Source organism: Mustela putorius, unplaced genomic scaffold, assembly GCF_011764305.1.
Source record: "Mustela putorius furo isolate JIRA1106 unplaced genomic scaffold, ASM1176430v1.1 tig00003863_pilon_pilon_pilon, whole genome shotgun sequence".
In the NCBI taxonomy this organism is placed as follows: domain Eukaryota; kingdom Metazoa; phylum Chordata; class Mammalia; order Carnivora; family Mustelidae; genus Mustela; species Mustela putorius.
Window position 1 is genome coordinate 30,015,710 of NW_025422015.1, and position 14,169 is coordinate 30,029,878.

Consider the following 14,169-nt stretch of genomic DNA (forward strand, 5'->3'; position numbering starts at 1 on the left):
ATCAAAGGATTTGGTCTATGTAATTTCTTACTTTCTTATTCTGGAGAGAGACCATTCAGGAAAAAATAAAAAATGAACCAAAATTATTTTACTCATCTCATCTATTTTTCCTGCTTTTTCTTTTCAAAACTCCTATTCTTGTTTGCTCTTGGAAGACTGGTAGATACCATATGGTTAATATAATTAACAAAATAAAGGTCTGTTTCAATTGTTAGTATTCCCAGAAATCTGTTCAACATCTTTTCTTTTGTCTATGTCATTTTAAGAATTAATATGGTAGGATCAGACTAATAGAGTCAATATAACAGATTTTCCAAAATTAAAAAATGTTAAGAGTAAGCTAAGTGCTTCTCATATTCATTGAACAAAGTTGTCCTGTGAAGGAAGAGAGCAAAAGCCCTTCCAAAGTTGTCCTGTGAAGGAATAGAGAAAAGGCCCATTTTCTTCTCAATGGAGATCATAATGTATCTTAAGCAGATGCACTTGTTCATGAAGAGTAAGTCATCAGAAAGTAAGTTTCTCACATTTTTCTTCTTTTATAAATTCTTTTGATTAAAAATAAGTCTCTAAACACATGTAATACATGCTAAATTTTTTCTCAGTTGTCAGGAACTTTGGAAGCCACTTCCGATGATCATTTCCAAGTAGCTTTAGATAATATATGTTTCCAATGTGAATTTTTTTGAGAACATCCATTCTTATTTTCAACTTATATTTTTCTTTTATTTTTTTTTCTTTAACACAGAAATAGCGACATTTGTCCTCCTGAACTTTCACATCATCAGTCACTACATTTCATGGGAAGTACTTCAATATATATAGATGATATTGTTTTATAAGATCTTCTTGATATCTTAGATCTTCTTTTTATTGACACATTTTGCAAATATATCACTAGTGAAAACCACAATGGATAAAACATAAGAGATGCATTTTTTATTACTATAAAATGACAAAAAATGATTTTAATAGCCATTAAACAATTCATCTTCTTGTTTATAATATACAGTACATGTTAGATATGACATGCTTAATAAACTGCACATTATAACATATATTATGTTACAAAATTTCTATTAATTAGAACTCTTTAAAAAGCAAAGTACCCTGATTAATTTCTGATAATTTCAAGATATCTTTAAGTAGCAGAAAATTATAGTAGAAATAACTTAATTACTAGATAACCATGTTTTAGAATCCTGCTCCTTCCACTTACTACTCTGAACTCATCTTCACAAAAAATCTTTACTTTCATCAAAGTGAAGCATGAGTTAAAAATACCTTATTTCAACTAAAAATCTACTTGACACATAATATGTTCTCTTCTTCTGTGTTTATTAGGGACCTTTAAAAAGTAGAATAAGCTATGTATTAAATAATACTTAAGGTAAAGTAATACGATTCTGTCTCTTTAGTCCAATAGCATTATCTGTGTTACTGATAATATTGAAAGCAAAAATAAACTATTGGGCCTATATCAAAACAAAAGGCTTCTGCACAGTGAAGGAAACAATCAACAAAACTAAAAGACAACCTACAGAATGGGAGAGGATATTTGCAAATGACATATCTGATAAAGTATTAGTATCCAAAATACATAAAGAACTCATAAAACTCAACACCCAAAAAACAAATAATATAATTAAAAATGGGCAGAAAACATGAATAGACATTTTTTTTTTCCAAAGAAGGCATACAAGTGGCCAACACACACATGAAAACATGTTCAATATCACTTGTCATCAGAGAAATGAAAATCAAAACTACAATGAGATATCACCTCACACCTGTAAGAGTGGCTAAAATCAACAACAAAAGAAATAACAGGTGTTGGCAAGTGTGTGGAGAAAGGGGAACCTTCTTGCACTGCTGGTGGGAATGCAAACTAGAGCTGCCACTCTGAAAAACAGTATGGAAGTTCATCAAAAAGTTTAAAATAGAACTACGATCCAGCAATCACACTACTAGGTATTTACCCAAAGGGGAAAAAAAAATACTATTTTAAAGGGATATATGCATCCTGATATTTATAGTAGCATTACCTACGATAGCCAAATTGGGGAAATTGCCCAGTATCCATCAACTGATGAATGGAGAAAAAAGAAGTGATATATATACACAATGGAATATTACTTAGGCTTAAGAAAGAATGAAATCTAGCCATTTGCAATAACATGGATGGAGTTAGTATTATGCTAACTGAAATTAGTCAGAGAAAGAAATACCATATGATTTCACTCACATACGGAATTTAAGAAATAAAATGAGCAAAAGGGAAAAAAGAATGAGACAGATACATGAAAAAATAGACTCTTAACTGTAAAGAACAAACTGATGGTTATCAGAAGGGAGATGAGTTGGGGGATGTATTAAGGAGGGCACTTGCGATGAGCACCAGGGGATGTATGGAAGTTCTGAATCACTATATTGTACACCCAAAACTAATATTACACTGTATGTTAACTAAATAGAATCAACAAAAATAATATTGATAGTGAATGCATTAACAAAAGATAATTTAACATTCATTTGTATTTGCAGACTTTGTCAGAATTTTCAATGTTGCTTAATAATACTCATCTCATCTCAAACAGAAGGGCCTTGAGGTTCTTTGATTTCTAGTTCAGTTTCATGACATTGTTGCTGTTTCCCAACTCCCCATTCCGCCTTGGTAAGTTGCATTCTCCATTGATAGGGCAATGGATAGTGGTAAGAACACGTAAGGATGGTTGGTCTATAACTCAGGAAACATTGGTCAAAAGCACTGTTGTAGTTTCCTCTTTCTTCAACTGGGGTCTGGAGGCCTGGAAAAGGGTTACCATATATAGAAATATAAAAGATAAAAAAAAGTGTTTGGATCAAAAGAGGCACTGAGTTTATGATTTCCTATTATAGATGTTCTTTATATTAAGATCAGTTTACAACGATAAAAGGGTCAGTCTCTCAAGAAGACATGCAAATTATATAACTTCAAGTACCTACGAGTGCTCAAATACATGAAGTAAAAACTGACAGAATTAAAGGAAATAATAGAATAGACTATTCATTAGTAATCACTATAGTCTTCAATATTATAGTTTCAATAATGGATAAAACAGCCTAACAAAAGATCAATCAGGAAATGGAATACATGAACACTAGAGACCCAGTATACTTAACTGACATCTTCAGAACACTTCATATTTTATAATGTTTTACCTAAATGTAAAAATGGGAAGTTTCCATTGTTAACACTAATAATTAACATTTGCTATTTATACACCAGGTACTATCCTAAGTGTTTAGTATGTTTCTTATTTTAAATAGTCACAACAACCCTAATAAGTACAAAAAGATTTAAAAAATTATCCTGATGTTGCACAGCTGATGAATGATAAGCAAGGATGTTATAGTGTGAATTATGTCCCCCCCCATCCCAAATTCTTATATTGAAACCCTAATACCTAGTACCAAAGAATGTGACAGCATTTGAAGATAGTGCCTTTAAAGTGGTAATTAAGTAAACAATGAGGTTCTTAGGGTGAGTTTTAATCCAGTCTGACTCCTGTTTTATAAGAGGAGAAAATTGGGACATGGAGAAACACCAGAGGCTTGTGTGCACAAAGCAGAGACTATGTGAGGACATAGCAAGAAGGCAACCGTCTGCAAGTCAAGGATAGAGGCCTCTTAAAGAAACAAAACAGGCCAACATCTTGATCTTGGACTTCTGCCTCCAGAATGACAAGAAAATAAATGTGTTGTTTAAGCTACCCAATCTATGGTATTTTGTTAAGGCAGCCTTACTAAACTAATAAAAAGAACTTAAACTCAGAGGGTCTGACCTGAGAGATCACAGTGCTAACCACTACTCTAGAGTAGTATGGCTTACATGGTTGTTTTTCTTTGTTCCCAATTTCTCAATATGTATGTGTTGTTCTAATCTATACGGTTATTTTCAACTTTTTTTCTCCAGATCATTGTAGAGCGTTATTTAGGAATGAAAGTCACTTAGGTTCTGAGTAACTTCAGAAACTTCCGTTTTCATGTTGGTTCACAAATGATGACTCTTTTATTTATTTATTATTGATTTCATTTATTTATTATTACATTTATTATCAAATTAGTAGGTACTTAGCTTCCTATGCCCATATTATTTTCTTTTTTTTCTTTAATTTGTAATATTGGAGCACATTGCATTGAAGCACATGTCAAAAGTGTTAGTGATAAAAAAAACATATCACAAAGGAAATAGCAAATTTCCTTCAATGTACATTTCTTATAAAAACCTAAATTAGGCTTTTATTCTAATGATCTTATTCTGTTAGAGTTCAAAGTTCATAAATTAACAATCAAATTAAAATTTGACTCTGCACTATTGGTATGTAAGTACTCTTGCAGTCCCTCCCTCTAGAGAACAAATAGAAAAGCTATATTAAAAAATACTATTTAAATAATGCTAAACTGGCAATAAAATAAGGGAAATCCCCAATGATAACTCTAAGACAATGTGAGACTCCAAGGAAGGATATCAAGGATTAATGACAGAGATTACTTAAAAATTAAAATATCTTTCAAAGATTGATGAAAACCATTGACCTGGGATCTTTTACAAATCCTATTTCACCAAAACCTATTTTTGGTTTGAATAGTTACTGAATGTATAGGAGATAAATAAGGGGACACTTACAAGGCTCAAGCATTTGAAACACAGAACAATGAACGAAGGCAGGACTATATAAGACTGTTAGACACCTGATAGGGGAAACAATATTTGATCTCCATCATTCTCTACATGGAAACATCAATTCCACTGAGGTCAAGGATTAAATATCAAAGGCAAACATGTATAACATTTTGGAAAAAAAAAGAGAGGAAAAAATAATTTCCTATAGGAAAAATCCATAGCTTTAACAATTTTTATTAGAAAATAGGAAAGATCAATAGTTTAAAATGCAAATAGGAAATTTATATTAAAAAGACAAGATTCACAAAAATTAACACAAAGGACAGGCAAATAAAAAAAAAGAACATAGTGAAATTAATGAAATAGGAAACAGAGTTACAATAGTTTCAACTGAAGTACATAAATTCAAAAAGCTATATAAAGAAGGTTTATGACAGTGTTAATGAGACATATATGAATAATCTGAGGAGTAGAAAGGGGAGATGAATACAAACACTATGTAGGTATGTTAAAAAGTGAAGATTACTATAAATCTATGCAAATCAATTTGAAAACTTCATTGAAAATTAACTCATTTCTAGAAAAAGGAATAGAGTAACTAAAACTGACTTAACTATAAACTGGAAACTTCAATAGTCACCAAATCATTCAGGATATAGGATTAAGAGTTTAAATATTTACATGAGGAAAATACCAGTCCCAAATCCAAATCATTTTGACTAATTCTGCCAGACATTCACATAAGAGATACCCCAATCTAACAGGAACCATTTACAAAAGGATGTTTTTCAGAGATACACACTTAAATGGTAAACTACAGAGAAAGTAAAGTTAATAGTCAACATAATTTGAGATGGCTACCTTTAAGCAGAAATCAGAGGGTGTCATGTACAGACCTAAAGGAAGATTTAAACTATTGGTAATGGTCTTTATCTTAAGCTAAGTATTTGGCACATGGGTGCTCTTTCTGATATTCTGTACATATATTATACTACAAACTTTTCAACCATCAGTAATGTCAAAACGCTTTAAGACAATAAAAAATTCTTAAGTTTTTTTATTTGATTTTTCAATAAATAATACATTCACAAAATTCAACAATAAAAAATGTAGAAAGCTGAAAAATGAAAATTTCTTTCTTGCCCTGTCTTAATCCACGCAATTTCCAATTCTCCCAACACACAATAGATGTTATTAATCCCTTAGGTTCATCTGCATTTCCTCACTATATAAGCAAATATGAGTATTTTTTTCCAACCCACTTTTTTACATTAACCATAACATATTCTGTACAATATTCTGTCCTGGCTATTTTTCTCAATAATATATTTAGAGATCTATTTCAGCACATAAAGTGTTTTCTCGTTTTCTTTTAGATTTGTATAGAGTTCTTGTTTATTTACACAGATTATATCAAATTTGCATAGTATCCTTTCTGTGGATATATCATATATTTTTACGTTTTTCTTCCCCAATTTTTGTTCCTGCAAACAATTACTCTATAAATATCTTTGGAAATATTTATATTTGGGAAAATATTTGGATATATCTTCTGAAATATTTCTCATGTGGGCATGTCTGAAGGATAAATTCCCAAAAGAGTAGCTGGATCAGAGTAACTCCCATTTATAATTTTGATAGATATTGCCAAATATCTATCTACCATCCTTTCTAAAAGGAATATGAGGAGAGGTTATTTCTTCATAGCTTCCTTGAGAAAGAGTATATTATCAGACTACTCCATCGTTTGAATTTCTATTTCTCTTATTTTGAGTATGGCATAGCGTTTTTTTCATATTTTTAAAGATACTATATTTTCTTTTCTGTAAACCATCTGTTCATATCAACTGCCCTTTTTTCTATAGGGTTTTTCCTTTTCTTATCAATTTCTAGAAACCTCTTACTATGTTGGAAAGCCTGACTGTGTCTGTGATATAAGTTGAAAATTTTCCCAGTTTCTCATTTGCCTTTTGACTTTGCTTATGATTTTTTTCCATGCAAAAATATTTGAATTTCATTTTTTCATCGAATCAAATGTAACCTTTTTTTAACTTTCTGAAATTTGAGTCATAGTTTAAAGGCCTTTATTCCAAGATCATCAAGGCATTCTTTCTTGCTTTCTACCAATACTTCTGTGGTTCCCTTTTTCTTTTAAAAATTTTTAATATATTTGAAATTTATCATAACATATAATATTATGTATGACACTCATATAATATTATATATGACGCTATACTGTTTTTAATCATAATTTCTTTTCCCAAAGAGCAATCATATCTAAACTAGATAACTAGATAACTTGGAATACAATAGTATCATAGGTACATCTTTTTAAAATGCTTTAAGAGAGCATGACTCTGTGTATCATTTATATTCTCAGTGTGCCCCTAATACAATGTCTTTACATATTGTTTTAAAAGCGAAAAAAAAAGCAGTTAAAAAGTAACATTAAGTAATAGCGGCCAAGTAATTCCAAAGTCAGCCTTTCCAAACTCAACAATAGCAAGGCTGAAATAATCTCAAGTAAAATCTGATGCTCGGCCCTTTTACTCCCTTTTAGTGAACGGACTTAAATATGTTTATGCTTAGATTAGCCAATTTTCTAAGATCCACACATCTCTCCATTTTTTTTAAGGATTTCAGAAAATCCAATCTGCTAAATACTCCAGTCCACAAAATTCCTATAGTAGGTCTTATGAGAACTGCACAACATCAATAAATAGAGTAGAGGAAACACCTGACCTGACTCATGGGAAACTCTCCCCAACAGGACCCTAGTTCTCCCATATATCTGAATGGTGGTTTGGGAGCCATTTTGGAAGTAACATCCTGTCCTACTTGCCTTAATGCACTGACAAATGTAGAGAAGATGGTCAAGAGCTAAATGGAGTAGCTGGGCTGAGATGCTCCACATCCCACTTTCTTCTTAATATCAAGGAACACATGCTTCTAAACACTATAGTTGGTTTTATTAAATGACTATTTCATTTAGAGATAAGCTGATAAAGTTTCATCTTCCTGTAGAACTGGGCTTATCCTGAAGCTATTGATTGCTAAGATTCTGAAAGTTTGGGAATAGTGGATATATAGAGTCTGTATCTAATGTGAAGTCCGTGAGTGTTGCCCTCTTTGAATGAATGTATTTTATCTAATGTAATAATGGTGAAGAATCCCAAGAAATAGAGAAAATGAAATACGTTCATATGCAGGCAGAAGAGAGTTAAATAGAAAAAGGGTTAGGAGAATAAGGGGAAAGTTCTTAAAAGCAATAACAATATCACTGGACTGGTTGAGCCTTTTCTACCCTTAATTTTTTGTATGACTTCTAACAAGACAGACTATTTATAGGTCTCCATTTATGTACTAACAAAATAAGCAATTTGGATTATTTAATATCTAAACAATCTTCCAGTAGTAGCATCTATTATTCTCAAGGAATGTAAGAACAGAGGTAGTTTTTGTTTGAGGTAAGAGGGCCATACCTGAGGGATAATAATAAAATTTCTTTTATTTTTTTTTTTACTGAAGTGTTAATGATAATGTCAGTCTCCATTAATCACATATATTTATAATTAGTAAATAGTCTCATAATTATTCCAAGTTAAAATATTTACAGTTTTTTGTTTAAGTCTTTAAGTATACTGTTTGTTCTACTACTCTTGAGAAAAGTTTGCTAAAACATGTTTATGATGTCCATTAAATGACAAAAGATCAATTGTGGCAAAATATGGTTTAAAATACTTTGCTCTAGAAAAATGCTTTCAATTACCCTTTAGTAAATAAGTTGTGTAAAAATCACTGTTTTTTTCTAAGATCAACTAAAATCTTCAGTATATAATCAATGAGGAAAATAAATTTATAGAGACTTCATAAGCAAGTTTCAAAAAGTAGGCCATCTGAAGGGTGTCTATACCTTCTTCCTTCTAGAATCAAGATGTTTTATTACGGCCACAATAAATTATGTTTTTTCTTCATAAACATAATGAGTCACTTCTTAATGTTCTTAAATTTTTTTATAAAAGTCAGTATGTGAAATAACTCAGTTTTTCTGTGTATCGATGAACATGCCATCTAGTCTGCCCTAACACAGACACATTCCTTTAATGTTTTTCTATATGAACAGAAATAGAGAAGCTCCACATTTCCTTAAGATAGAAGTCATTTGCTGGGATTATTTTTCTCTATATTTCATAAGAGAAACTTTTATTTACTCATGGCTCCTCCTAGATGAATTATAATCAGTATTCATGGTATATTCTAGTCTACCTATATTTTGAAGCTTTCCCCTAATGAGTTTCTCTAGGTATTTTATAATGTGACTTTGCTTTTTAAGAAGCAAAACTTCTCACTAAACTTCACATACCAGTAGGAAATAACCCTTTTAATACTACCTAAGTTAGTACCTCTGGAACTACAATGGTCAGAGCTTCCTTTAACTGTGGTACATAGAATATACCCAAACCTGTCCAGGAAAACAATGGGTTTGTGGTTCTCTGTGGATAAAGGAAACTAACAGATTAAATGGAAAGATTAAATCATATAGTCTGTCAGAATTTGCTTATCTTTGGTTCCTCTTTGTCTTCTTTTCTGATGAAAATCAATGTTTGCTTTTCAATTTTAATGAGTCAGAGTGGTAAGGTATCTACCTGAAAAGGGACAAAATAGCAGAGAAGCGGCACCTCTGGACCACCCTGAAAGGCAGATTGTGAGCAGCATTATCCCTGAGGGTCAACAGCTCCTGCAACTACCCCCACCCCCAGCAGAAAGGAAGGAACCAAAAAACCCTAATAGTCATCCCCCAACAGCACAAATATGAGAAGAGGATATTGCACTTTTCCATGAGAAGGAATGGGCCAGTTATCAAAAATTAGCTCACACTGTGGATACAATCATTGCCCCATTTCATAGATGAGGAAACAGAGTGCCAGCAGTATCACAAAATTAAACTAGGCAACTTTTCATCACATTGAAAACACCACATGACAGTACATAACAGTACATAACTGTTTGTATGTCTTCTCCCTAGAATGTGACTTTCAGAACAGGGGCTTTGTTTTCCTGCCATATCCCTGGAATTTAGAACAGTATCTGGGGTGGAACAAGTGCTAAATAAATATTTGTTAATGTTGAAATGAAATAAACTGAAATCATCATTCAATCCACTCCATTGCTTCAAGGGGTAAACTTTGTAACTGACACTGGTTTGTATGTTCATTCTGTCATTCTAGAAGTCAGGAAGTGACTTGATAGTGATTTGGAGTTACACCAGTTTTATCAAATACATTGGATCAAGTCAACAATAAATCAAAATAGCATTACAATATGCCCACACACATTTAAAAGCTGTTTGAAAGCATTGTAAACTCCCAAATACTAACACCAATGTCATATCTCCATATTTTAATGACAAATTTATTCATAGCTATTTAATATGATATATTTTCCAAATTTACAGAAATTTAGTTTATGATAAAAAGTTCAAAAGGGACATATGCACATTCACATTTCTGAATCCAAAATTTCATTTAGTAACATTTAGCAGAATTCCATTCATCCTCAGAGATCAAGAGGGATATGAAATAACCTTGACATACAGTGAAACGTTAATACTATGGTTTTAAGAATATAATAGAGGACTTGTAAAATTTCTAAATCCATTTAAAGGTGGATAGAATTAATAAAATTTACCAATGAATATATTCCTAAGATTCAATCATAAAAATAATGCATTAAAAAAAACAACAAAATTTGGTAGAAGATGACACAAACTACAGTATCTTCCATGCACTCTGTGTGTGTGTGTGTACTTGAACTCTATTTCTGAAGTGATGCTACACACATTCTTGAAGACTGGAAAAAAAGGGTGTAACAGAGGCAAATGCCTTCGACTGTCCAGATGGCTAAAGATAAAAAAGTAAGAAACGAAGAAAAGTCTACCTTTTTCCCAAGCATGGGCCTTTTAGTTTCTTCTCTATAGAAGTTTTTCCAAATTACACATTAACCCTGACTGCATGTATTTGTGTAACTGGCAAGAAACATAATCTGAATTGATTACCAATATGCTACAAAATACTCATTATAAAGCCACTAAAAGATTGATTGTCTTCTGAAAACATTTTTAAACATCTATTCTTATTCTTCAGGTTACAATTGCTTCTTCAATTTCACTTCGACGCCACACTTCTTTTCAGTGTCTTCTTAATAGAAGACCTGATTGGAGGTGGTAAAACCGGAAGCTTGAATTATTACAATGTAGAGAAAGGCACACAGGGTCGTGAAGGGAAGGAAATAGTGTAGGTTTGATAAGAATGAGAAAATAAACTGCCAAGGATGAAAATCTAAGATATTTAGTTACTAAAATTATGATGAAGTCAGTCCAAATTGTAGGGGACAAAATTATGAGGATAGTCAAGGATAATAATGTGATTGTAAGGTTTAGAAAATAATAGCTACTATTGAAATGCAGAGAAGGGGAAGAACCAGTCAGGATATACCAACAAGAGCAGTTCCTGTCATGTGGTATCAGAACTATAACCTTCAAAGTAAAAAAATATACAAAGATATCAAACATACAAGTCAACTGATAGGACTTCTATTAAACCAACCAGACTAAATGGTAGTAATATATATTTCTAAGATCCTGGGAAGATTTTAGAAACACCAAAAAGCTTCACTTATATTCAGAGAAGGAGTGATCATAAATTTTCCCCCACCTCCTTCTTTCTTCTTTCCACCTAAGGTAACTGTCTTGGCATTTTCCCTTACTCTGGTTTCCAATATTGGAAGAATTATGGTCTTTCAACTTCTTGCAAATTTTAAATTGGAACTAACTAGGATAATCAACAAAGAAAAATTTACAATGATTTTGAGCTCAAAATAGCTTTTCATCAGCGTTGTCTTGTAGTCTCTCCAAAAGTAAGGGTAAGCCATGCATATTATAGATAAAAGGTCCAATGATCTTAGAGTAACTTCCAAAGACCAAGCTCAAACACTAATATAAAACTTGGGCCCTGGGGTAGACATCAGACTTGAGGCAGAATGGAACATAATTTTTGGTTCATGTTTCCACCATCATCAGAGGGGAAAATTTTCCCTTTGAAGATGAATAACAAAAAGATGTATCTTATTAAGAAAAAACAAAAACAAAAACAAAAAAAAACAAAACACTTCTCCTTAAATGCATACTACTGGCTACTACATAACATTACATGTTGAAACTAATGAAGATCTTCATGAAATGTTTTTGGATTTGCTACTAAATTCCAGGCACTATTAAGGCACCAGTAATGCAACACTAAACAAGACAGAAAAAAATCCCTGCTTGTGTGTTCATATTCTATTAAGAAAAAGTGTAAAATAAACAAAAATATATGCTATGTGGAATATTAGAAGATGATAAAAGCTATGGGGAAGAAAAAGAGTAGAAAAGGGAAGTGTGAAGAACCATAGGGCCATGTAATTTTAAGTATGAAAATTTAGAGCATTCTCTCTAAGAAGGTGACATTTTAACAAAGATGAAGGACATGGGGGAATGAACTATCTGGATATGGGGGAGGTTGGAAAGAGGCAGTAGGAACAAAAGTACAAAGGTTCTGAGCTAGAAGGATGATTAGCAAACTCTTGGCACAGCAAGGATGACAATTTGGCAAGAGAATAGAGTAGAAGAAATAGTCTTAAGAAAAGTCCAGGTCAGGGGTGAGAAGGTGTATTATGTAGAACTTTAAAAGCAAGAAATTAAAGTATTTAACAATTACTTTTGCATGATACAGGTGAAAGCCCAACTCAGTCAGAAAATACACCATTCTGCTCTGCTGGTGCTTACAGACTTCCCTACCAATTCTCCTCAATCTCCACTATAAGGACATTGGTTTTTATTCTTGCAGGCTTTCAGAAGAGCAAAATGATCTGAGCTCACTCTTGCTAAAGTGTTACAAATCCACTCTAGAGGCCAAGGGCAGAAGCAAAGAGACTAGTTTTCAGATTATTAAAATATTCTAGATGGAAAATGCTGAAGTCTTGCAACAAGGTAATGATTTCATGGTTAGAGAAGTGGTCAGAGTGTGGATATTACTTTTTGTAGGAGAGACCACAGTATGAGCTAGCTGATTTTAGATGTGGTTGAAAGAGAGAGAAAGACAGGAGAAAGAGGATGATTGAAAAGTTTTCAACCCTGGAGCCTGAAAGGTTGAGCTGACACTTAGGGAGATGGAAAGGTTAAAGGAGAAGCAGGTTCAGGAAGAAAGAAGAGAAGTTTGGTTTTTTGTAAATGTTAAATGTGAGATGTTCATTAGACATCTACAGAGAAATGTTTAGACACCTGATTTCAAAGGAAAGTTATTACTGGTCTTCTCCATGAATGGCAGATCCAAAAAAATGTTTCATAATTTTCTAGCACTAGAATCTTACATATTTTTGAAAAACCTCCAGATAAAAATTTATAAATCAACAAGCAAGCATTCAATCCTATGCAACTGAGTGAATTATGTTTATATGTATATAATGTCACATTTTTTCTTAAAAGACAACAGAGTGTTTGTGGTTTCTGTCTGATAATTTTATGATTCCAGTTACCAAAAAAAGGGGGAAGAAGAGAGCAAAGTCATTTTCATTTTCAGAGAGAAGTGATGTTCAGAGACAGGGTTTCTGATGTTATTGCTGTGTGAAGACAGAAAACACATCAGATCCCTGACCATCGTGTCCTCATAGACTCTTTTTATTGGCCAAGTATTTAACTCTTGATAACAGAAACCCTTGACATTTTGAAGTCATGTTCTGCATGTACACTTTAGTATACTTCAATACACTTTAATGCACTTTTTAGTGAGGAGTGAATTCCATTATCTCTGGCTTTTTATGCATGCTCTGGTTGCCTTAGGTTTACTCCCACTCAAGATGCTTCTTCAGTAGCTACTAGAAACATAGCCTTCTACTGATATGGCTTCACAAAGAGGCGGCAATAATGATTCTTGATAACTTCAAAAGCTGATTACAGGGAAGTCATCTGCTTCAAGCCAGAGAAAGTCATAAAATGTATCAAAGAGTATTCTAGGTAAAAGTCTCTTTTCCCTCATTAGGGCACCTGGGTGGCTCAGTTGGTTAAATGACTGCCTTCAGCACAGGTCATGATCCCAGGGTCCTGGGATCAAGTTCCGAAGACGGGCTCCCTGCTCAGTGGGGAGCCTGCTTCTCCCTCTTCCTCTGCCCCACCCCCTGCTTGTACACACACTCTCTCTCTGCCAAATAAAGAAAGAAAATCTTTTGAAAAAAAAAAGTCTCTTTTCCCTCGTTAGATAACTTTTCATCTACAGATAGGTTAAATGAGGGAAACTCGCAGAAGATACAAATGTGTATTTATTGAGTGTTTTTTTTTTCAAGTCAGGCTGAATAACTTTATTTTATATTTTGAAATGGGGTATTTTAATAGAATTTATTGAAATCAATGCTTTTTTATAATTTTGAATTTATGTCTAATGCCATAACTTTATTTTATTTTTTTAATGCCACTC

General features: G+C 32.6%; 1 protein-coding gene across 1 annotated transcript in view; it reads right to left on the reverse strand.

Annotated features, from left to right (window-relative positions):
* Positions 1–2,311: 2,311 nt before the first annotated feature.
* CLVS2 (clavesin 2) overlaps positions 2,312–14,169 on the reverse strand; it is an 80,314-nt gene continuing 68,456 nt past the window's right edge. Inside the window, exon 7 of the mRNA XM_004740119.3 lies at positions 2,312–2,804. The gene's annotated coding sequence lies outside the window, so the exon portion shown is untranslated. The remainder of the gene's footprint in view (positions 2,805–14,169) is intronic.